Here is a 26,104-nt window from a genome sequence, read left to right as displayed (position 1 = left end):
ATTATCCTAAGGACCTAAGGGATATTGGAACTTAAAAAATAATTATTAAATAAATGAATGTATTTAAGAAAGATGACTAGTTAGGAATGTTCTACAGTCTCCACCCTCCCCCCCCTCCTCACACAAACCTGAAAAATGAATCCAGCAATTACCTGAAGCTAATGTGCTGCGGGTTCTGCACCCCCTACTCCACACAGGACCTTGTACCCTAATCAGACTAGAATGTCAGCTGCCCCTTCTCTCAGGAAGCACCAAAATCACTTCCCCTACAAGGTGGTGGCCAGGTGCCTGGTGCAGAATGTGGCACTATTTTTGTGTCTCCTGCTATGGTGTTTGGGCATTGCACAGAATTTGGCCTCAGACTTGTTTTCAGGTAACACACTATCTGGTAGCAAGGTTGTGGGAGTAAAAAAAGCATAGACCACACCTACCTCTGCTCCATCAGAGGTGAGCATACTCACCAAATAATCTGACATCTTCTGATCTGCCAAACTGGCTTTACAACAGTTTGCATCAATGTCTTGTCTGATGGCTGCCCCTACAATTCAGCCTGATGCTCAAGCCCTGAATGTGACGCCAGAGAGAATGGGCCCTTGCAGTCACGAGCAAAGAATTTCAAGGACACACGCGTGGGAGAAGTGCAAGTGTAGTGGCAAGACTTACTAGGGTGAAAGAAATAATATGCCCTCAGGGATGTAGAGAGTGGGCAGGCTCTTGTAGCAACTTCCCTGAGGTCCTTGTTAATCCTCCATATAGTTTCTCGGTGCTTGAAACAAGCAGAATGTCTTTCACACTGTCCAACCTGTTTGCTGGGTTTTCCCGGGGCTATGCTGGGCCCTCCCCATCCAATCCCTTTCCTGGATTTTCTGGGGAGAGGGAGGTCTGGCCTGTCTCCTGTCTGATCCTTTTCCCAGATTTTCCCAGGCTAACTTCCTCCCCTTTGTGGTTGCCATTTGGCTCCTACAGCCTCAAAGCTCTGCTTCCTCATCTGCCTTCTACTGGCCTGGGCTTAGCAGGAGGACCTCCCCCCTGAGCCTTCTTGGGTTCTAGGGTGCTTGAGCCCAGTAAAGGAAATGTCCCTTTACTGTTTATCCCTCCCAGAGTAATCCGGGGAAAGGGGACACTTGTTGCTGGGAGAGACTAGCAAGCAGGTCTTTCCTGCCTGCTTGGGGACTAATGTCCCTTTGATGGAGGATGTGGCTGTCCCAGATGTGGTTGTCCCCTGGGGTGTCTGTGAAAGTGTAGCCTCCCGATTTTTTCAGGCTTAGCCAGTTTTGCTCTCTTCTCTTTTGTTCATATCTAACTAGCTACCTATGCTAACAAATGTAGCTCTCTTAGATTATTTGCTTTCTCTGACATCACTCATCCAATCAGTCCTCATACTTACAGTCTCTCCAGAGCGTTTCTTCCACCACATCCTCGTTAACTGTGTCATTCACCCCCTCCCCTCGTCTTGCCATATCTTCTACCACCCTCCACATTGCTGTCACACTAATATATTCATGAGTCTAACCTTATTCCTCATTCCACTGCCTCCTTCCCCTGCTTTCAAAGACCCACATTATCAACAAGGTGAAGTCTAAATAGCTTGCTGACATTCATCATTTTATCTTCCACCTTGGATAGTATCTGCCCTGGTTAGATCTGCCCTTCTAGACTGAGAGAACCACACAGTAATTTGCTCTCATTCATTTCTGTATCATCAACACCCAGAAGGTAGCAGGTCCTCAATGCACATTTGCTGGAAGGAGAGAAATATGTAAGTTGCTAATCCACTACTTAGAATGGAATTCAATATAAGAGCTAACGCTTTTAAAGTAATTACTATGTGCCGGACACTATAAGTACTTCACATTAATTAATATATTTACTTCTCATAAAATATTATAAGATAGTATTCTAATCATTCCGTTTTTACAGATGCAAAAACTGAAGCACAGAAAGTTCAAATAACTAGTCCAATATCATTCAGCTTGTAATTAATAGAACCAGGACTCAAACTGTGAGAGTCAGGCCCCAGAGGCGGTATTTCTAACCATTACATTCTGCAGTCTCCTGTAGTCTTTGGGATGAATGGAATTCGTGGTTAACAAAATTTTCAATCACTCTTTACAATTCTGAACCTCATTGTCATTGCAAAATGAGTGTAATTGCGCCTGGCTCATAGAGTTGTTGTGGGGACCAAATGAGATGAATCTGTAATGTCTTTTGCTCTGTGCTTTGCACATTATGCTGTTACCTCCTTCTGCCCTCCATCTCCCTTTGCTTACTCCACTCCAGTCATTGGCCTCCTTGCTTTTCCTCAAACACACATGTATGTAAGTGTCTTAGGACATTTGCATAAGCTGATCCCTCTGTTTGGAATTCTCTTGCTTCAGGCACCCACATGGCCAGCTCTTGTCACCTTCAAGTCTTTGCTCAGATGCCACCTTCTCAGTGAGAGCAAACTTGAGTTTCCTATTTAAACTGTCCTCACTTGCTATACTCTTGACACTCCTTATCCTGCTCTACTTTGCGCATCTTTCCAATCACCTACTATCTCCTAGTATATCATATCATTTACTTATCCCCTATATTTTGTTTACTGTCTGTCTCCTCTAGCTGGACTATAAGTTCCATGAGAGCAAAGATTTTACCTGGTTTATTGAAAGATTTAGCCCAACTGCCTAGAAGAGTGACAAGCATGGGGAGACATTCAATAAGTATTTGTTGAATAAGTGAAGGCTCTTTTCCATCCCCTCTTCATCGATTGTAGCCCCTTTTCATCCTCCAATATCAGTTTATGCTTCACTTTTTCATGGAAACCTTCTCTGGCAACCCCTCCCACACACCCCCTCCCCCTCCAGTCCAAGACTAGTCCCCTGGTACTTTTCTTCCTAATACTAAGAACAATTCATCAACGTTTATATTTGTAAATGCTTGATTAATGTGTGTTTCTTCAGCAGATGCTAATGTCCATGAAGATAGGAACTATGTTGTTTACTATTTTATCCCTAGGCCAAGTACAGGAGTGAATCATGAATGACTGGATAAAGGAATAAACACCCCCTTTTTCATAGCCTGCAATAGATGGGTAAAGGCTATGTGAACTCCTCATATGAATACCTTACAGTCACATGCCATTTTAATTTACTTAGCAAATGTGATAATTAATTTCATGTGTCACCTTGAGTGGACCACCAGGTGCCCAGATATTTGGTCAAACATTATTCTGAGTGTTTTTGTTTTGGTATCTTTGGATGAGATTAACATTTAAATTGGTAAACTGAGAAAAGTAGATTGCTCTCTCTCATGCGAGTGGGCCTCATTCAGTCAGTTGAAGGCCTTAAAAGAGCAAAAAGACTGAGCCTCCTGCAAGTAAGGGAAATCCTCCTGCTTGATTACAAGCTGGGACATTGGTTTATTTCCTGCCCTTGGACTTACACTGAAATATCAGCTCTTCCTGGTTCTCAGGATTTTGGACTCAGACTACAACTACACCATCTGTTCTACCCGGTTCCCAGTTTGCCAACTGCAGATCTTGGGACTCTTGTCAGCTTCCATGTAGCGTGAGCCAGTTCCTTACAGTAAACCTCTTTTTGGTTCTATTTTTCTGGAGAACCCTGACTAATACAACTACTGTACTTGGCTTGCTCTTCAATACAATCTTGGAGCATAGGTAGGACAGATGGTTTTATGTGAAGTCACATACCTTCAATGCGTCCAAACCAGAACTGAAACCCAAGTTCTCTGATTCTACACAGTCTTGTTTTAGTATCTTTGTGCTTTCAAGATAACAGAGCAGCTGGTAGAAAGATTCTTGAATGGCCCTTATAATGGCCTTGTCCTTTTCAGATGTGCTTCATCCTAGAGTTTTCCCTGGGATCAGACTATAAAGAGCTCCCAAATGAGCCCTTCTATCTGCCTCAGTCCTGCTTCCATTTATCTCTTTGCCCCAGACTGAAGGTAGATGGACAATTATTCAATCAACTAGTTCCTAATTATTCTTCCCAGATCTATTAATTATCCTATATAATAAAGAGGTAATATGCAAATTGACCATCACTCCAACACACAAGATGGCTGCCCCCATGTGGACACAAGATGGCCACCACAAGATGGCCAGTAGGGGAGGGCAGTTTGGAAGGACCAGGCCTTCAAGGGAGGGCAGTTGGGGGTGATCAGGCCTGCAGGGGAGGGAGGTTGGGAGAGACCAGGCCTGCAAGGGAGGGCAGTAAGGGGCGATCAGGCCTGCAGGGGAGGGCAGTTGGGAGGGACCAGGCTGGCAGGGGAGGGCAGTTGGGGGTGATCAGGCATGCAGAGGAGGGCCGTTGGGAGGAACCAGGCCTGCAGGGGAGGGCAGTTAGGAGTGACCGGGCTGGCAGAAGAGGGCAGTTGGGAGTGACCAGGCCTGCAGGGGAGGGCAGTTGGGGGTGACCAGGCCTGCAGGGGAGGGCAGTTGGGGGTGACCAGGCCTGCAGGGGAGGGCAGTTGGGGGTGACCAGGCCTGCAGGGGAGGGCAGTTGGGGGGACCAGGGCAGCAGGGGAGAGCAGTTAGGCATTGATCAGGCTGGCAGGGGAGTGATTAGGGGGTGATCAGGCTGGCAGGCAGAAGCAGTTAGGGGCAATCAGGCAGGCAGGCAGGCGAGCAGTTAGGAGCCAGCAGTCCTGGATTGTGAGAGGGATGTCCTATTGCCCGTTTAGGTGCAATCCTGATAGGATCGGGCCTAAACAGGCAGTTGGACATCCCTTGAGGGGTCTCAGATTGGAGAGGGTGCAGGCTGGGCTGAGAATTTCATGCACTGGGCCTCTAGTCTATATATATAAAGCCCTAATATGCAAATAGACCGAACAGTGGAACAACCAAACAACCGAACAACTGGTCACTATGACATGTGCTGACCACCAGGGGACGCATGGAACATGGTGGGCATTAGCAGCAGGCAGCAGAGTGTGGAACATGGTGGGCATCAGCGGTGGGATGGTGCAGCAGGTGAGTGGGGGCGCCAGACCATGCGCCATGGTCCCACCAGGCATTTGCACCCACTGCCGGTGCCAGTCCCAATTCACACTGCTGCCAGCGCTGGCAGTGGGTGTGATTGACCACGGGGCCATTGCTGGGAGCAGCTGCGAGTGCCCAGCTGTTCAGATGTTCAGTCAATTCACACAGGAGCAAAGAATTATCAGTAACCACCAGAGGCTCACCCCGATGACAGCTACTGGCACCCTGCCTTGGTCTGGTGCCCCTGCTCACCTGCTCCACCATCCTGCCATGGCTGATGCCTGCCATGTTCCACGCGTGCCCCCTGGTGGTCAGCACACATCGTAGCAACTGGTTATTCAGTTTTTCATTGTTCTGCCTTTCTGTCTATTTGTATATTAGGGTTTTATATATACTAGAGCCCTGGTGTACGAAATTCGTGCACTGGAGGGGAGTTCCTCAGCCCAGCCTGCGCCCTCTCACAGTCCGGGAGCCCCGCAGTCGATCACTCCCACAGAGGGAGTCCCTGTCCACCCACCACAGAGCCGCCAGCCAGGTAGCCTGGGCCTCCCTCTGTGGGGCGATCGATTGTGGGGCTCCACAATTGATTGCCTCAAAGAGGTAGGCCCCACCCACCTGGCCAGGGCTCCTCAATAGATGACCCCAAAGAGAGAGGTCCAGGCTACCAGCCTCAGAGGGAGGCCCCATCTATCCGCTGCAGTGCTGCTGCTAGGTAGCCTGGGCCTCCCTCTTTGGGGCAATCACGGAGCTCCCAATTGATCTTCCCATTGGCTAGTGGCCTGGGCCTTCCTCTGCAGGGTGATCATGGGGCAATGGTGGGGACCCCAGCAATCACATCACACATGCCTTGGCTAACCTGGTGCCAGTAGGTGTCACAGTGTGGTCGTCCAGATGGCTGTTCCGCTGTTCAACTGTTTGGTCGATTTGCATATTATGCTTTTATTATTATAGATTATTAGTGGCCCGGTGCACAATATTTGTGCATGGAGGGGGTGTTCCCTCAGCCCAGCCTGCACCATCTCCAATAGGGAACCCCTTGGGGGACATCCCTCTCACAATCTGGGACCACTGGCTCCTAACCACTCACCTGCCTGCCTGCCTGATCGCCCCCTAACTGCCTCTGCCTGCCTGCCTGATTGCCCCTAACCCTTCTGCCTGCCTGCCTGATCACCCCTAACCTCTCTGCCTACCTGCCTGATCGCCCCTAACTGTCTCTGCCTGCCTGCCTGATCGCCCCTAATTGCCCTCCCCTGCCAGCTTGATCTTGCCCCCAATTGCCCTTCCCTGCCAGGCTGGTTTTCTCCAACTTCCCTCCCCTGCCGACCTGATCCACAGCCCCCTTGGCAGGCAGTGCTGGGTCGCCACGGCAACCCAGTACTGACTGCAGGACTGACTTCTGGTGTTCGGTCGAGCCTTCAATTGGTCATTACAGACCCTGGGTTTTTATATATTAGGATATGGAATTTTTGTGATCCATAAAAATGCAAACTATATTTCAAGAGTTACTACAGGAACAAATGATAACTAGAAGTAATATATATGTGCCTGCCTTATTCAAATTTAACACTGAAAATGAGAAATGCAAAGTCAATTTTAAAACCAAATCTGTTGAACTCTAAGTTACCTGTGAGACCAACAAAAATCTCACTTGCTATATGAAACCTTATGTGATGGTTAATTTTATGTCTCAACCTCACTGGACTATGCTATGCCCTAATAGCTGTTAAAACATTATTTCTGGTGTGTCTGGGAGCATGTTGCTGGAAGAGATTAGCATTTGAATTGATAGGCTGAGTAAGGAAGATCACCTCAACAATGTCAGTGGGCATCATCCAATTGGGGAACAGAATAGAACAGAAAAGCTGAAGAAGGGTGAAATTTGCTCTCTGATTAAACTTGAATTGTCCTTCTTCTCCTGCCCTCAAACACTGGTACTCCTGCTTCTCAGATCCTTGAACTCAGACCAGGGTTTACACCACCAGCTTTCCTGTTTCTTCAGCTTGCAGAATGGGATTTCTTTAATCAGTCACTAATGATGTGAGCCTACATCTATATATCTATGTGTCTGTCTATCTATCAACCTACCTTCCTATTGGTTCTGTATCTCAGGAGAACCCTGACTAATACACCTTATCAACCTGCTTCATTTTGCCCTAGCCAGTTTGGCTCAGTGGATAGAACATTGGCCTGCAGACTGAAGGGTCCTGGGTTCAAATCCAGTCAAGCGCACATCCGGGGTTCCAGGCTGGATCCCCAGTGTGGGGCATGCAGGAGGCAGCAAATCAATGATTCTCTCTCATCATTGATGCTTCTATATCTCCCTTCCTCTTTGAAATCAATAAAAATATATTTTTTTAAAAGAAGCCATTTCTTTGCCTCAATGGAAAAGTGTAATTCTCTTATAGGAATTATAATACACTATTGCAATTATTTCTTTACATGGCTTTGTCTCTTCTAGACAAAGGTCTTGTTTTTTTGTTTGTTTTTTTTAAAGTAGGGACAGCATCATCATTGCAGATCAAGCCCTGAGCACAGTACCTACCATATTCTAGTTGCTCTTCTATGTCTCATGTGACTCAGCCAAACCTCCCACCCTCCGCCACAACCGACAAATCACACCCCTTTTCTTTCAAAGGGCATTCCGAGAAAACAAGATATTCATAAGCCCAAACATTTTCTGATATCCAGCTGACATCACTTTAACGAAAAATAACTAGACATTTGTCACTTTTCTAGTTGCCTTAATGACACTGGGGTAAAGGGGACAGCTGTTGAGACCTTGCCCTGGAGAGCTAACAGGAGGAAATTGCTTACCAAGGCACAACCACCCAAGCTTAGGCTGAAAACTTCAGCTAATGTCGTTCAGGAAGAGAAGTTTTCTGATGAATTTCTGCCTCCCAATTCATGCACAGAGAAATAAAGAACAGCGGCCAGTGTAATTAGCAAGCAGATCTTCAGCAACAGGATTTACACCTGCACATAAACATGTTCACTGAAGTTAGGATGAACATTTGCTAAGGCAAATGCTTTTTGAAAAATTGTAAAGCTAATGATCTTGCACTGACAGCATAACCTTGAGCTTATTGCCAAATAGACTGCTGAGTATCAACACTTAATGGAAGAAAACAAGCAACAATAATGGTCCTTCTTGTGACCCCCAGATCAGTGACTCCCTGAGTGCTTTTGAGGTCAATGGAAACACTTTCCTACTTGATGGTCATTTTTTATGTAGTTTTATGAATTTTATTATCTGACTTGATATAAATAAGAAGCACTTCATCAGTCAGTGCAAGATGCAATAATTGCTTCTCTTCCTGCATATATTATTTCCAGAAGTGGAAATAATCTGACCTGAACTGCAGTAGAGGACAGTTATTATTTTGAAATAGGTAAAATCATTAGGCTTCTTTTGTGGATAAAGGGTATTTGTGGAATTTGTCACACATAAGGGTGGGGACCTGAAGGTAGATGAACATGCAATAGACTTCCCATTGTTTGAGGTTTCAGTAAGCAAATATCTCTATTAACAGGAAGAAATCCCATACGGTGTAAGCCAACCACCTATATACTTACTCGTCAATTAAGCAATCATGAATTCAACAATCACATAAACATCACAATGAAAGAAACACCGGATATACCATGAAAGAACTTGAGAATGAATCTTTTTCAACCTCAAATAATCAAAATAACAACTTTGAACTTCCAGTTGTCTTATCTCAAAAAATAAGGATAGTAATTTAGGGATTATATTACTGTTGTGAGGATAAAATGAAATAATATTTGTGAAACTGACTTGTACAGTCTTGAATAAATGTTATTCAATAGGTCAACTGCCCCCCACCCACCAGCCTGCTTGCCCCCAACTGGCCCCCCCTGCTGGCCTGATCACCCCCAACTGCCCCCCACCCCCGCCGGCCTGATCATCACCAACTGCCCTCCCCTCCTGGCCTGATCGCCCCTAACCGCCTCTGCCTTGGCCCCGCCACCATGGCTTTGTCCAGAAGGACGTCCAGAAGGTCTCCCGGAAGGTCCCCTGGTCTAATTAGCATATCACCCTTTTATTAGTATAGATGCCCATTTAGAACTCTACTTGATACATAAACATAGAATCAATAAGCCTATGTTAATGAATTAATATTTCTGTACAAAATACTGAGTCATGAACAAATAATGCAAAAAGAGTTAAAATTCACTCTGCTGGTGGACAATAGCAATGGAGATGCTCGAAGGAGATATTCAGCACAGACCATGTAGGCAGTGCCATTAGCACCAGCAGAGGAGGTATCACACCAGAATCTCCTGCCTTCCAGCCTCCCAGCCCTGTTGGTCCCTGCCCGTTTCCAAGACAGCTTTTGCAGATTCCTCCAAAGCTTGTGTGTCTACTTAATACCCTTCTTATAAATCTATTTATTTCTTAAAACAGGTCTGGTTTCTTTTACTTGCACTATGTGGCCGACTCTGAATTGATGCCTCTTTGGTGCCTGCAGAACAGGAGCTGCTAAGATAAGACTTAAGTGGGATCCTTATGATGGATGCAATCCCATTTTCATGGTATCCCATATGGTGTGAGCTACCCACCTATATACTTACTTACTCATCAACTAAGCAACTGAGGTGATAGCTAGCTGCATTAGACAGACGTTCCTCCAGCTCCAATAATCATGAATTCAACAATCACATACACATCACTTCTGAACACCTGTGAAGAATGCCTTGATTCAGAGCTAAGAATGCCTTGGTTCTTGACTATACAATGGTGACATTGCAGTAAGCGAAGATTTTTTTTAGACCATAAGTACTAAGAAAAAAAACTAAACATCTCTGCTTTTTAAAATATAATTTTGAAGGCAAGCAATAGAGGGAGAAAACATGTATAATTTCTAAAAAATGACTTGTATCCAGAATAAATAAATACATAAAAATAATTTTACATGAACATAAAAATGTGTAAAGGATTCTTAATAAAAAGACAAAGACTTGAGGAGATATTTACAAAAGAAGATATCAAAATGGCAACAGGCACATGAAGAGTCTCAACATCATTAGTCATCAGGGAAAAAACCTAAACTCTCATACATTGCATGCAAATTATACAACCATTTTCAGAAACATGTTATCAAATTCTATAAATATACATAATACTTATGATGAAATCCACCTCTTCTACTCTTAGGTATTTACACAAAGTAAATAAAAGTGTATGTCTGCAAAGGCATGTACATATATATTCATTGCAGCTGTATTCAGGAGAGTCCAAAGTGGGAACAATCAATTGGCCTATCACCAGGCGAATGGATAAACAAATTGTAGTGTAACAGGATGGAATACTACCCAGCAATAAAAAGAAGAAACTACCAATACACAAAACAATATGAATGAATCTTAAACATTAAGCTGAATGAAATAAACCAAACTCAAAAGAGTTTGTACTAGCCCTGGCTGCTTTGGCTCAGCTGGTTGAAAACTGGTCCCATGCACCAGAAGGTCACCGGTTCAATTCCCCATTCAGGGTGCATGCCCAGGTTGAGGGCTTAGTCCCCTGTAGCTGTTTGATTTTTCTCTCTCTTCCTCTCTAAAATCAATAAAAACATATTTTTAAAAAGAGTTTGTACTAGATAATTTGTTTTAGCCCTAAAATTGGCAAAGTAAGTTCTAGAGATGGCAACCAGATTAGTCATTGCTTGACGCAGGAATTTGTGGGGCAAGGAGGTCTGACTGCAAAGGACATGACAGAAATCTTTGTGGTGATAAACATAGCCTATATCTGAGTGGCTAGTGGTTAGATGGGGTAAGCTTACAGTTTGGGTAATGTACTAAATATAAATTATACCTCAATAAAGTTGATAAAGAAAGATGTTTGATAATTTGAATCCACAAAGCATGAGGCAGGATGAGGTAGATGCTTCTGTAAGAATGATAGAAAGTTAAATGGAAATGGAGAAAAGAGGGAGTATTTTCACCTAGACATGTTAGAAAAAACCTCATGAAAGACACTGTTTGAGTGGAGGTTTGGGTCTGGATGGCATTTCAACAGAAGAAGACAGAGGAAGGAGCACAGATAAAGTATGTCTAGGGGATGGCAATGAATTAGGTATGGCTGAGGTATATGTGCATTCATTCATTCATTCATTCAGCATATATTTTATTGATGGCTTGCTAGAACCAGGCACTCCCTTAGCAGACAAAATTAAGCCCATGCTTTCATGGATCTTCCATTCTAATATGGAAAGACATGAAAAAATAAATGTATAATTTATCAGCTGTGCAATATAAAGCTGGGTAAGGGGAGAGGGAGTTCAGGGATAGGGTTGCTCTGTTAGAGAAGGTAATTGGCAAAGGCCTGTCTGAGAGGGTGGCATCTGAGCAGAATCCTGAACAAAGAGCCCTGCAGATATCCGCAGGAAGCACATTTCTGACAGAAGGAACATCTAATGCAAAGGCCCGAAGAGGGAGCATGACTGGTGCATTCTGGGAACAGCACTGAGCGAGGATGTAGTGGCTGTAGGGCAGGAGCCAGAAGGAGCAGGGCAAGGGATGGGGATTGCACAGGAGAGGCAGAATTCACAGGACAGTGCTTCTTGTTAGTGTGCAGTGGGAACCACCTGGGAATTACATTAAACTTTACTTTTAGATTCAGTGGGTCTGGCCTGAGATTCTGCATTTCTAACAGGCACACACAGATCACTCCTTCCTTGAAAAAACTGTCATGATTTGGCTTCTGGGACACTGCTCTCTTGATTATCATACCTGACTGGACACTTACACTCAGTTTCCTTCACTGGTTCCACCTAATCTCTGGAATTTACACCGGGCTTAGTGCTAAGATATCGTGTCCTCTTTACACTCACTTGATGAGTGCACCTCATGTCATGGCAAGAGGTATCAGCACACCCTCAAGGGTGCTGGATTTAAATCTCAACCTTGGGCATTTTCCCTGAACTAAGACTCTAATATTTCACTTGCTAGGACCACATCTTTGGAGTCATCCTTGATCTCTCTCCTGCTCTCACACGGCAAATTTAATTTGTCAGCAAAAATCCCTCAGCCTTATTTTAAAAATATATCAAAAATTCAATTAGTTCTTGTCACGTCCTCCATAGCTATTCTGGTTCAAATCGCCATAATATCTTGAATGTATTCCAATAGCCTCCTGTTCTCCTGTCTGTGCCTTTCATCTCCTGAACGCAGCTGGCAGATGATGCTACTCCTTCAAGTACCCTCCAGGGCCCTGCACTCTTCCTACTTGGAAAGTGGTCTGTGGGCCACCACACACTGCATCTGTTTAGAGCTTTTAGCCTTAAATCCTCCCTTACCTAATGTTGATATTGCCAGCGTAACTTTCCTTCTATCCTTTTATTTTTAATCTTTATCACTTTGTTTTAAGGTTATTTCTTACAAGTAGGATATACATAGGTGTGTGTGTGTGTGTGTGTGTTTTAACCCAAGTGACCATTCCCGTCTTTAAGTAGAATCTATCAGGCTTGGCCCATCTAGAATCATCAGGAACAGCGTGGCCTCCTTTCAACTGCAATTGCCTTGAGTGGACAGCACTGTGCGTTAGACTCCTATGGCTGCTGGACCAAGTTGCCACAAACTTAGTGACTTAAAACAACACGTAACTATCTGAGAGTTCTTTTCCTTGGGAATCTGACATGCATTTCAGTGACCTAAAATCAAGGTGCCAGCAGGGCTGTGTTCCTTCCTGCAGGCTCTAGGGAAGAATCTGTTTCTTGCCTTTCCGTTTCTAAAGGACTCCCCCATTCCTTGGCTTGTGGCTATTTACTCCTTCACAATCAGCCACACTGCATATTTCTGACCATTCTTCTGTGGTCAAACTTCCCACTGACCATACCTGGGAAAGTTTCTATGGGAAGAACTTGTATGCTTAGATTGAGCCCACCCAGATGATCTAGAATAAATTTTCCATCTCAAGATTCATGACTTACTCACCTTTGCAAGATTCCTTTTGCCATGTAACACGAATTAGGACATGGACATCTTTTGTAGGCCATTATTCTCCCCATCATACACAGAATTATCCAGATTGCAGTGTTCCCTTTCTTTTAAATTACCACTAGTTACCATCCCTTTTCTATATTCCCAATCCCTCTGTTGTTATCGATTTAGATTTAACTATGCAAGTTGCACAACTACTGGCTTATATCCAATATCTCTCCTTTTATACTTTTCCTTTCTTAAAGTTTCTATTCTGATTCATTTATTACATCTGATTTCTCAGACAGGGTAGTAGCATGGCATATTCTTTGAATTTGTGTGTCTTCAACTATATTTCATCCTAACCAGTAGAGAATACCGTGCTCAGATATGGAATTCCTAGACTGGCATTCTCTCTTCTCATCAGTCTGTAAGTTTTTTTTCCTACTGTGTCTAGCTTTTATTACTACTACTATGGAGACTGATACAAACCTGCTTTTCCTCATTGTTATTGCAAACTTGTTAAGTTTTCCTCTTATTCTTAGAGTTCAGTAATTTTACCAAGACATGCCTAGGTATGTGTGATTTTTATTTTTTTCTGGTTCCTTCCTGGATCTCAGTAAGCCCTTCTAATGTGTAGATTCAAATCATTCTTTGACTCGGGTAAAACTTCTCCTGTGCCCTCTTCTCCTCTCCTCTTCCTCCTCCTTTTTCTCCTTCTTCTAGATGATACTCTCTCTTCCACATATTCCTTTATCTTATTCTGTAATTCTCATTATGTCTGAGTTATTTCTATTTGATTTGCCCTTCAAGCCTTTTCACCTATTTTTATGACTTTGTGGGTTTCCCCCCTGCATTTTGAAATATATTAATATTTCAAGCTTCAATTTGGGGTTTCAAGAGTGACAATTCTTTAATTCATTTACTAAATATCTTAAGTTGAAAAATCAGACCTTTGAGAGGCTAATACTGAATATCTGTAAGGACACTCAGTTTTCCTCAGAGGAGCTGTTATATGCTATTGCCCCCTCACAGGTATTTTTACCACGAGGCCTCAGAAGGAGCTTCTGGTACTCCTTGAGCCACAGCATTCGCTTGTATTCCAGTGAACGTGTAGCAATTTCCGCTGCTGTGGGCTGATTTGGACAGTTGTCAGCCCCCTGTTGGAGTCCCAGGGGAAATAGTCTTGTCAGTTGCCTCTCTCAAGCTGTGAGCCTCCTCACCTCCAGCTTAGGGGCAGAGAGGGCTCAGCCCCTATGGAATGTCTCTGGATGTCCTTACAAGAGCAATCAGCACAAGGGAATCACTGTTGCTTCATTTTATTTACTTATTTTTTTTTCTGAGAGATTATCATTCTCTAAGGACTGAGGTCAAGCTAGGATCCAAGAGCCTCATTTTCTCTCTCTACGATGGGAATAAGATTCGCGAGAGAAGGAAAATTGTATATGTAAAATACAAAGATAAATTTAAATGCCATATGAAAAAAAATATATAGTTGATCCATTAATATATTTTCATATCTTCTTCTTCACAGATTAAAATTGAAGAAACATTTGCTTGTCTTCTAGTTTGAGCCAGGCAAATTTATGCATTGTCATATATATTAATTTATTTATTTCCACAAAAAAGACCCATGAGCAGGTGTTAATCGTGAGAGATAAAGAAGAACCTGCTGCTCAGGGAGATCAGGAAGCTTAAACAGTCGCCCAAAGTTGTAGAAACAGAACTCAGACTCAGATCCTTAGTTTCCAGGTCCAGTGTGCTTTCTGCTCTGGCACACAACTGTCCTTACAATGCAATATGATGCCCTCAGGCTTCAATAGATGCTCATTCCAGAGCTGTCCGTTATCACAGCATTTATATATCTTTTGCAAATAGAAGCATCTCTTTTTTTAATGACTCATACAATAAATTCATGCTTGAACTTAGTTTATGAAGAAAGTTTCTCTATTGACAAAGTTAAGTGTTTTCTATCCAAACATTGATAACTTCATTTGCCACACGCATGTGCAAAGGCAATGACACGGCAGTTTTACTGTACCCACTGCATAGGTCCACTTTTATCTTATGTAACACTGATGTCACTATTTGGCAAGAATCCTCTTTTGTCTGTGTTAGTATAAAATGTGTTGCTGACCAGCAGAGGGGACTGCTTTGGCTGGCTACTTTGTATGCAATGGCTGCTGTATCTGCAATAAAGCATATCCCATATACCTATGGCTGCTCGTATCCTCTACCAGTTCCCTAGCGGAGGGGCTCAGACCCAACAATAATTTATTGGGCAGTTTGGGGCATAGAGGAGGAGTAAGACAAATAGATAACGAAACTTCTCCTTAAAAAATTACAGAAAATTTGGAAGGATTGGAAGAAAATGGTTTAAGAATAGATATGGGAGAGGAGATTGAATGAGAGAGAACGATGTATAATAAACACTCAGAGTATAGAGCTCAGATGGAAGAGCTGGCCGGTAAAGAACCCTCAGGAGATCTCATGTACGTGTGCAGCCCTATGACCCTTGTTGTATGGCCTAGACTGGCATGGGTTGTGGACACTACAGTTGACTTCCTTTAACACTCCCTCAGCTCCTGTCCTTAGATGTACATCCCTTGCTCTTTTACTACTATCACATCAACACATCTCTAGCACAGCTACCATGCACAGCATTCACTTGGAACATGGTAATATGCCTACTCATCACTGCTTCCTCTGTTACCTTTCTTTTCTCCCTGAAAATACAGGCTGTTCTAACTTTCTGCCAATCTTGAGGCTTCTCCAGAGCAAACAGCATATTAACATATGCCCTCAACTTTAGATAGTGACTTGTCCAGCTCTCCCAAGAGCTCTCTTGGGCTCCATAGACGTCTCAAGACCCACAATTCTGCAGATCTGGTCATTTCCTTGTGGATCGCTCTAATCTTAATTGAAAGCTCTTCTAGGGCCCTCTTCTTTGACTTGGGGTTGAGGGTGGGAGTGGCCCACAGGGAAGGAAGAAGAAAATTAATAATTTTCCCCAGAGGTCTAGATCACTCTTCAATTCTTGCTTCACATAGGTTGGGGTGTTTGATAAGGATTCATGACCACAGACTAGTTCTGCTCCCTTTAAGTATATTCATCCTGGATGTCTCAGCATCTCTCATAGACTTTTTGTAAAATAATCACCCATTGTCCTCAAAAGGCCTAGTTGGCCCGACCAGCATGGCTCAGTAGTTGAACATCAACCTATGAACCAGGAGGTCACGGTTCAGTTCCAGGGCAGGGCACATGCCCAGGTTGCGAGCTTGATCCCCAGTGTGGGTCGTGCAAGAGGCAGCCAATCAATAATTCTCTCTCTTTGATGTTTCTATCTCTCTCTCTCTCCCTCTCCCTTTCTCTCTAAAATCAATAAAAAATACATTTTTTTAAAAGGCCTACCTGTAGGACCAGTTCCCTGGGAATTGACTCTGAGGCTTTGAGATTTGCATACAGGACGTGTATTGGGCAATGTACTCCTGACCTACACCTGTGAGGGGTGAGAAAAGTGGAACTGGGCAGAGGGAGCAGTTAAATTGTGATGATGCTGCAACAAAACGTTCACCCAGTCCTACAAGGAGCTCTAGAGCAGGGAGGGCTCTTCAGAGTTGCCTCAGATTGGAATAAGGACTTAACCCTGTAGGAAAAAGACATAACCTTGGGGACAGGGGAGGAGGAAGTGATAAAAGAATGAGTTACTAATAAATTAAAAAAACAACACCCATGATCTTTCGGCTCTTTTACCCTTTAATGGCCTTTTACTGTGGCAATTTGCCATGCCATTCTGTCCAACATTTACTTCAGAAAATAAGACATATCATCTTAGGTGAATGCTACACTGACTTTTTAAATCTCAGTGCCAAAAATAGAAAAGTGCTCAAAGGGGACACCAAAGTCAATGGAGACAATTCGTCAATGACCATGTCTTCCATATTAAAGGAACATCACTCAATCTAACAGTCACTGCCAAAGAGTACATTTCCCTTGACCCATCACACAGGCTTTGAATTTATTACCTCTATTTCTCTAATTAGACTTTTGCCTAAACAAATAATACAATCAATTGGAACTTGAAGGGGAAACCAGCTCTCAAAGGGCAGTATTGCATTTTCTGTCAAGATTTGCTCATTACTCTTGACATTACTCTTAAAATTACTCTAATTTTTAAATCTACACTCCATTTGCAATATCTGCATTGGCACAGACAGCACCACAGAAATGGGAATTACTAAAACACAAATATCCCTCCCCACAGCAAATCTAATACAGATTCACTTTAAAAAGCAGTCTTACAGAAATGATTCCTCATAGTGGTACTTTATATTTAAATTTCAAAAAAGCTTTTAACTCTGGGACTTAAAATCACTTTCCCCCTTGTCTCAGTTTCTCCATCTTAAATGGCACTGGGGAGAGAGGCAGGAAAATGTATACCTATTCTGTGCAATACCAGGGTTTGTTCTGAGAATGAAATGTATTTGAGAAAACATAGACTCTTCACATGTCTTAGAAAGATCAATCTTGTCAAAGATAGCATAATATGATACAGGACTTCTTAAACTAAATATTCATTGAAATTACTTGTAATATTTATTTAAAATAAGATTACTGAGCACTACTGTAAGATATTCCGATTCAGTAGTTCTGGGATTCAGTAGAGCTCAGCATTTATAACAAGTACCCTGACAGTTGAGATGTAAGTGGTGCAGACTGACATGCGCAGAAATACATAGAGCAGCATAGTTATGAATGGCAACTGGGTTTCCTTCCCCACTCAGCTGGTGGCTAGCGGATGGCCCTTGGACAATGGCACTCAATGATCCTGAGCCTCAGTTTCATCACATCTGTCTCTTGTATATATCTTACCTTTGCCCTGGCCAGTTTTGCTCAGTGGATAGAGTGTCAGCCCTCAGACCAAAGGATCTGAGTTTGATTTCCAGTCAAGGGCATGTATCTGGGTTGCAGGCCTGATCCCGGTTCAGTAGGGGCATGTGCAGGAGGCAACTGATTGATGTATGTCTCTCACATTGATCTTTCTCTCCCCCCTTCCTCCCTTCCACTCTCTTTAAAAATCAATTGAAAAATATCCTCAGGTGAGAATTAACCAAAAAATAAATAAATAAATAAATAAATAAATAAATAAATAAATAAATGGATCTTATTGTTAAAGGACTGAATTAAGAAATTTAAAAAAACTTTTATAAGATGCAAACCACTCTGCAAATGAGTGTTAGTAGAATTTTATGACTTTACTCCTAGAGGTAGGAATTTAGAGGGAATGGGTAGAGATGTGGCTAAAGTTGTATAGCTCTGGAGAGTTTAGGTGGGAAAAAGGCAGGAAGGAAACATGGAGGACATTCTCCTTGGGAAGGTTAGAGTGAGCAGTGAAATAAAGAACTAAAGTCTGGTTCTTCTCAAATCTGCTTACTCCCAGCACTTCTATTTTAATGACACTCCTGATCATGACTACTGTTACTATTTCTGTGTAGGAGTCATGATTTTTAATAAAGACGCACCCTACCATTATAAGCAGTAGAAAAAAATACCGAGTTTGTGCTCCAAGGCAATTTTCTACTAGAATGATCTACCTTGATTTTAAAAAGTAGCAATAACCATGTACCCACCAGAATATACATAGGAATTAATTATGCCTAAGTGCACAAAAATGGCTTCCAGCTCTGATTAAATCAATTCCTCATTATTTCTTCCTTTAACAATCAGCAAAATTAAGTAGGTTACAATCATGCTACCTTTGACAGGTATTTAAAATAAAAATACATAACCAGACTAACCTTGCACCTCTTGACATGTGGAAAGTGTTGTGGTTTCTCTTTGTTCAATCACCACCACCTAGCTTTGCAGGAGATTAGCAGTTTTCTTTTTTACTTAGCCAGCCTTAACATTTATTGAGCAAAGTTCAAGGATAGAAAGCTCTATGGAATTAAACTTGGCAGGAATGGGTGGTTATAGATACACTCATACATATATTCAGTAAGATCTTAAAGAGCCACTAGATCTAACCTTGGGAAGTTCAGCAAAACTGCCAATTGCTGCTTGTAAAATATGCAGCTTGAAATAGAAGAAAACATGTATTTCCCTCTCAGGAGGAGGCAAAACTTCACTGAAACTCTTCCTGGACTTATTCATCGCACTGCTGCTAAAAATGAGCTATTGATTTCCCTCACACCATACAATCTGTTGAGAAAAAACTAGCAGAAGTACATACTGGGTAACAAGCAGGCTAAGGTTATTATGCTATAAGAATGAGATGCTGGAAGAGTTTTGACAACATACAGAATTAGCAAACACTGCTCAAGCACAAAGTAAATTAGGTGCCATTATATAAAGCATTTAAAATTTTGTGTCCCAAATCTCATCTCAGGTTATTCTGCCGCTAAGTGCAATGTTAGGCTAGCATACTATTGATAGTGCTTTCTTCTCTGCACATAAATGACATCTTTGAAAATATATCCTTTCAGAAAATCACTGAAGACAGTTGGATCATTTCAAGAGCATTTGTGTATTACTTAGAAAAAAAATAGTACCATGATACAGAAAAAAAATAAAGTGCATATGAAGCAAATTTTGGGTCCAAAATTGTTACATTAACAATTTGATCATTATCTTTGTACCCAAATCAGAAAACTCTATCTATATTAAAAATTCTAAGGCACCTTAAAAAGCTATTTTTCTAAAATTTGTGAAGGTAGTGAGGGCAATTCTTCTCTGTACCTATGATGAATACAGTCCCCGGGGCAACAATGGGTGGATTTCCCATGTGTAGTTAGTTCCTGTGGTAGCACAGCAGCTCCCCAGAAAATTAGAACAGTGACTATCTGGAAGGTCATCCTGGCTTTGTTGACCGCTGGCCTCTGTGACAGCCATCATCATGCCAATGGAGAACAGGACATGGCAGCGGAGAAACACTCCCAAAGCCTCTTGGGATGACAATACGAATTTAATTAAGGTGAACTATCAAGAATAAAGAATTGATTTTGTTGCTAGAATTCTAATTGTTAGTTCTAGGCTGCATGCCAGGCATGGCATTCCTAGGGCAGCTCTTTCGTCCTCACAGGGACTTGGGTCCTCAGTCCTCACAGTCAATGGCTCCTTAATGAATCAGTTCTGATATTCTATCTCACATTATGGCTACTCCAATAATATTCATATAGTGCTTTATAGTGTATAAAGCCAAAACCTCCAGCAACTCAATAATGGGAGTAAAGCTGGGGTTGTAGGGAAAGAGCTCAGTGAACTCAGAGAAAGAGTTGTATACTTCCATTTTTTTCTTTTTTTTTTCTTTTTAATAAATCTTTATTCAGATTATTACAATTGTTTCTCCTTCCCCCCCCCCCCCCATAGCTCTCCTCCACCCGGTTCCCACCCCACCTTCTGCCCTTACCACCCGCCCCCCACTGTCCTCATCCATAGGTGTATGATTTTTGTCCAGTCTCTTCCTGAACGCCCCCATACCCCTTTCCCCCTTTCATTTTAATCCCTGCTTCTTAATTAGGCTGGGAAATTCAGCGCTTAAAGGCAAAGCTTCTCCAGTGCTCAGCATATGCAAATATTTCAATCTTAGTCCCCACCCCCCATCTTGCCCCCACTGTCCCAGAGTACCCCAGGACTCCTGGAGCAGAGAGAAAAGAATTCAGTGAGATACAACCAGCATCGATGGGATACATTCTTCTCCCACTTCACTCAGGTCTGGTGCATGAGCAACCTGAAGAACCACCAGAAGAAAAATGCAACTGTAACAGAGTGAGATGCTTGGCCTCTCTGACTCCATCTTCTTCAAGCCTGCTTTGTTCCCATGTCCTTCACGTTACTAGCTTTTGCTTGGTCCTGCATATAGACATGCTAATCATTAGAGGAATTCTGCTTGGGGCTTGTTTTACAAAAACAGCCCTTTACGAGAAAGTGCCTCCCTGGAAGAAATAAGCAAAGTATATACAAACATAATAATTGTTTATCAAAGATTTGCAACTGATGTGAGACTGGACTCATAGTAACTAGAGTTAACAGATTAAGAACAAAAAAGTTTTACAATCTTCCTCAAAATATACTGGCATCCAGAGGTCTGGTTGTCAATCACCTCTTTTTTTTTTTTTTAAATATATTTTATTGATTTTTTACAGAGAGGAAGGGAGAGGGATAGAGAGTTAGAAACATCAATGAGAGAGAAACATCGATCAGCTGCCTCCTGCACACTCCCCAACGGGTATGTGCCTGCCACCAAGGTACATGCCCTTGACCGGAATCGAACCTGGGACCCTTGAGTCCGCAGGCCGACGCTCTATCCACTGAGCCAAACCAGCTAGAGCGTCAATCACCTCTTGCCCTTCCTGTTTTCCCCTTCCTTTGACATAAAAGAAGCCCAAATTCTGTACTTTCTTGAGATGGTTCTTCAGGATACTAGTCTGCCATCTTTTCAGCTTTACTGGCTTTCCAAATAGAATCGCTTTCCTTGCTCCACCACCTTGTCACTCAAAGTATTGGCTGTTGTGTAGTGAGTGGGATAAGCTTGGACTTGGTAACAAAACTAAGTATAGAGGACTTCTGTTAAAGGAGCCTCTGTCCAGGCTGTCTTATCCTGTTTTTGTAGAAGTGACATAATTGTAAAATACTAAAATAACCTGCCTGGATGTTCAGACATTACAAAAATTACTCTACAAAATATTTTTTTAAATTCTCACATTTAAAAAGAAAATTAAAAATATATGTTTTTACTAATTGAAAGGAGGGAGTGAAAAATTATTACATGGTTTCTTGTTCAAGAAGAAGAAATGCAGCTCCTAAGTACATAATTTTCTGCATATTTTATTAGAATCTAGAATTTTAAAGATGAAAAAAATAAAGATATAAAAGACTTAACATCCAATAAGTGATAAACCATACTTCTACTTCCAGGATTATTTTACTCATTTTAAGGGACCATTTTGGGACTTCAAGCTGACTCTCAATTACATGGTTTTCACTCAGATGCTCTTCTCCAAACACATATGTTATTGAGCATTCAGTTTCTCTCTTCTAAAATTGCCATTAAATTTTTCATACCCTCAGCTAAATTTCAGAGTACCAACTGATCTCTCAGTTCTGCTAGCTTATAAATGTGATCTTATTTCTACAGCAAGGATTTTCTCTTTAGTCTAATCTATGCCTTGTGCTGACATTCTGATAGTCTGGAACACTTTGGCACGGGTCTGACTCAAGTCTATTTTCACAGGGTCTGAGAAGGCTCCTAGAAAAGTGTTCGTCTAAAGGGAAGAAGGAAGCAGGCATGTCACACTTGTAACAATGCCTTTGTTGTTGAAAAAGAATAAGAATTTTGAGTACAGCATAGTGGCTGTCACTCCAATTCATCTCCAGCCTGGATACATGTCCAAAAAGAGAGAAAATGGAAACTAAAAACTGAAAAAGCAATTTCACATGAAAAAGCAGATTGGTGTATAGGTCGTGCTGCTTGAGGACCCCTCTGACATATGATAACACAGAGAGGAGAGAGGCGTTCCACCCACTGCCCGTTTTTCTGCTACAGGACTTAAGTGCATTGGCAATGATGCCTGGGGGAGCAGTGGCAGAGCTTACTAGAAGATAATGGTGCCCACAGGGGTCCTTGGAACCTACTGGAGCAATAGCAGAGCCCCAAGGGAGCATAATCACTCACGAGAACATGTAAGATAACCCTTTGGGTTCATAGAAATACTTGGTGGGGAACTTGAATCTACAAGTGGGTGCAAGAACAAATGAAATTTACTTGTAATAAATACGTATTATTATTATAAATAATAAATTATAACTAGAAACAATAACTTCATCTCTAGCCACAATCTGGAGATGCCTCAGAAATGCAGATTAGCATGACCATCATGGCTCCGTGGTTGAGTGTCGACCTATAAACCAGAAGGTCATGGTTCGATTCCTGGTCAGGGCCCATGCACAGGTTGCAGGCTCAATCCCCAGTGAGGAGTGTGAAGGTGGCAGCCAATCAATGATTCTCTCATTAATGTTTCTATCTCTCACTTCCCTCTCCCTTCCTCTCTGAAATCAATGAAGATCTCTCTCTCTCTCTGTATATACTAGTATATACTAGTATATATATATATATATATATATACACATATACATATACATATACATATATATATACACACACATACATACATATATATATATATATATATATATATATATATATATATATATACACACACACACGTACATATATTTTAAAAAAGGAAATGCAGATTAAGTTTTACCTAGCTTTAGCTTCTGTCAGTTATGTATTAGGACTATGGAAGGTGGAAAGGAGGTTAGGAGGACCTATAAGAAGGCAAGATATTCCCATGCCACATATCCTGTTTAGTAATAATATAATTGTAATTGATGTGATTGTAATATATGCAGCTGTCTACAACCACTAATTGTTAATGCAATTCCAGGATTCTGTGCCCCATTTTCTTTTCTTTTTTAATATATATTTTATTGATTTCAGAGAGGAAGGAGAGGAAGAGAGAGATATAGAAACATCAATGATGAGAGAGAATCATTGATCAGCTGCCTCCTGCAGGTCCCCTACTGGGGATGGAGCCCGCAACCCAGGTATATGCCCTTGACTGGAATGGAACCTGAGACCCTTCAGTCCACAGGCCAACGTTCTATCCACTGACCCAAACCAGCTAGGGCTGTGCCCCATTTTCTGTATCAGCTCCTCAATGGTGACTTTATCTGATGCTTTAGAAACATTTCCTTGGAATGTTTGGAATGTTATTGTCAGGGTTTTTTGTTTTTGTTTTTGTTTTGTTTTGTTTTGTTTTTCATGAGTGAGCTACTTTTTTCATACGTTAATGGGGAACATGTTGTCTCACTGATTGTTTCTTGGATTCATATATCTATCAAGTTAGGAAATTTGAACATTTTCAGAAGGTTAGAGGAAGAAGTATAAAGATTGTGTGCTTGTTAATGAAAATGGTTTTCGATATTTAAAAAATGAAAAATGCTTAGTTGTAGGCATTTACACATGTACAAGTGGAAAATTATAATGAGCAAGGTGTGGTTCAACATAGGAACATTACCCAAAGTCACAAGTCAAAGCTTCATCTAAATTGCGTGACCCTTTTGTCTAGTTTCCTGCAAAGAGCATTAGGTCATAAAAAAGTAGTTTTGACCTAGGGTCAAAAATGAATATTTGCAGGCAAAATTAGAGCCTGAAAAGGCCATTTAAAATATTCTGAATTTTTCAGCTTATGTTTCAGAGGATTCTGTTTGGACAGTGGACTTAGTGGGGGTCTAAGTGCATCTAACATGAAGAGATGCTGGTGTTCTCTTAGCCCAGGAAGATAGAAAAAAGAGCAAGGAATCAGAGGGAAAGAGAGTATTTGCAGGCAACCTGATTATGCCATATGTCTGTCATAAATTTAATAGGTATCTTACTCTGATTTTATGGCACATAAAATTGGCTAATATTGGCAAGTGTGCTGTAATACCAGCAATTCAATTACTTAGTACCTGTTGATTTGACTCTGATACTTTTTTTTTCTGAGAATTAGTTTCCCATCTGTAAAATGGGAAAACTAGTTTTTCTAAATATTGTAGAATTGTGAGAATTGAAGGAGAAAATGTTCATGTAAGTTCCACATGAATGTAAAATATACTTGGTTAAAATTACATTTTGACTAGTGTGTACCACAAATAAACAAACATAAAGACCAAGGATCCTCTGTCAAAGTAGCAGTAAGAAAGGAAAGGATGGAGGCAGAGAGGGGAGGAGGGAGGGGAAGAGAATAAATATGTCAGCCAATCAGGTTTATGACGTTTTCTCTTAAAAGGACCAAATTTAAGCTGAATTTAGTCCAACTGGTTCTTGTAAACAGACACAGTGCTATCCACTGATGAGCTTCTATTTGAAAGACTAAATAAAAAATTTAAATGTCTACTAATTTACTTGCCATAAGTTCAGAATTTTTAAAACAAGCAGAGAAAGCATTGGCTTATATGCTTGTGTTACTCTCTGTGGCTATATGGAAATTAATAATAAACATAAATGAGGTTACAGGTGGGAAAGAAGTTTAAAAATACTGAGTTTAAACTTTTCAAGATGCCCTCAGGCCCTTTAGAAATATCATTTACATATAAATAATCGACACCTCATTATAAAACATTTTGATCTGTTCAAAAGCAGCTCCCAAAGGGCTGCTGGTAAGAAATGCTTTGTTTGACTAGTTCCAATTATTGTATTAATTAAAATTTAATAAGACAACCAAGCTCAGTTTTAATTAATTAGTTAATTAACCAGCGAACACAGTAGAAAACCAATAGTAAAACCAGTGCAATTTTATGATTAAGACTGCCAATATCAGATTAGCTTCCTCAGGAAATGTGAATTATTCTTGTGTTAATGAAGTTGCATTTACTTTCATATTTTGACACTTTAATTCTCAAATCTTTTACATTTGTAATCCTCCAACTCTGTCAAACCACAATATTGATGTGTTTGTCTTTAGTGTCCACATCCAAGCACACAGTGAGTTTCTTCAGCCAGTTTAGTCATATATATTTGAACTTCACCAAAATGTGTCATTTTTAGCTGAATGATTTTACAATGCAGAGAGAGAGAGGGAGAGAGAGAGAGAGAGAGAGAGAGAGAAGAAACATGAGTGCCTAGTCACAGGCCTGGCTTTTAGACACAAGAACTAATTTGAGGAGCTTAATTTGCACAGCATTGTGCTAGTCTATTTGACTTTCTTATTCTCTTTTATACTTAGAAAATGTGCTTGGCCCAATAGTCGCTTTCTTTAGGAGTGCTAGGAATTCCTGGGAAAGGTCTAGGGCAGTGGTCGGCAAACTCATTAGTCAACAGAGCCAAATATCAACAGTACAACGATTGAAATTTCTTTTGAGAGCCACATTTTTTTAAACTTAAACTTCTTCTAATGCCACTTCTTCAAAATAGATTCGCCCAGGCCGTGGTATTTTGTGGAAGAGCCACACTCAAGGGGCCAAAGAGCTGCCTGTGGCTCGCGAGCCGCAGTTTGCCGACCACGGGTCTAGGGCATTAGTAAGATTAGTACATTTGAAAAATTTCATCTCTCTCTTGGCTTTTAATTAGAACTTCTGATCTATTGAGATGGCGGAAAGAGTTCTGTGTCTTATCTGTGGCCTCATTACAGACGGCTGCTA

Source organism: Plecotus auritus (genome assembly GCF_963455305.1).
Source record: "Plecotus auritus genome assembly, chromosome: 3".
In the NCBI taxonomy this organism is placed as follows: Eukaryota; Metazoa; Chordata; class Mammalia; order Chiroptera; family Vespertilionidae; genus Plecotus; species Plecotus auritus.
Note: the sequence above shows the minus strand (reverse complement) of the source record.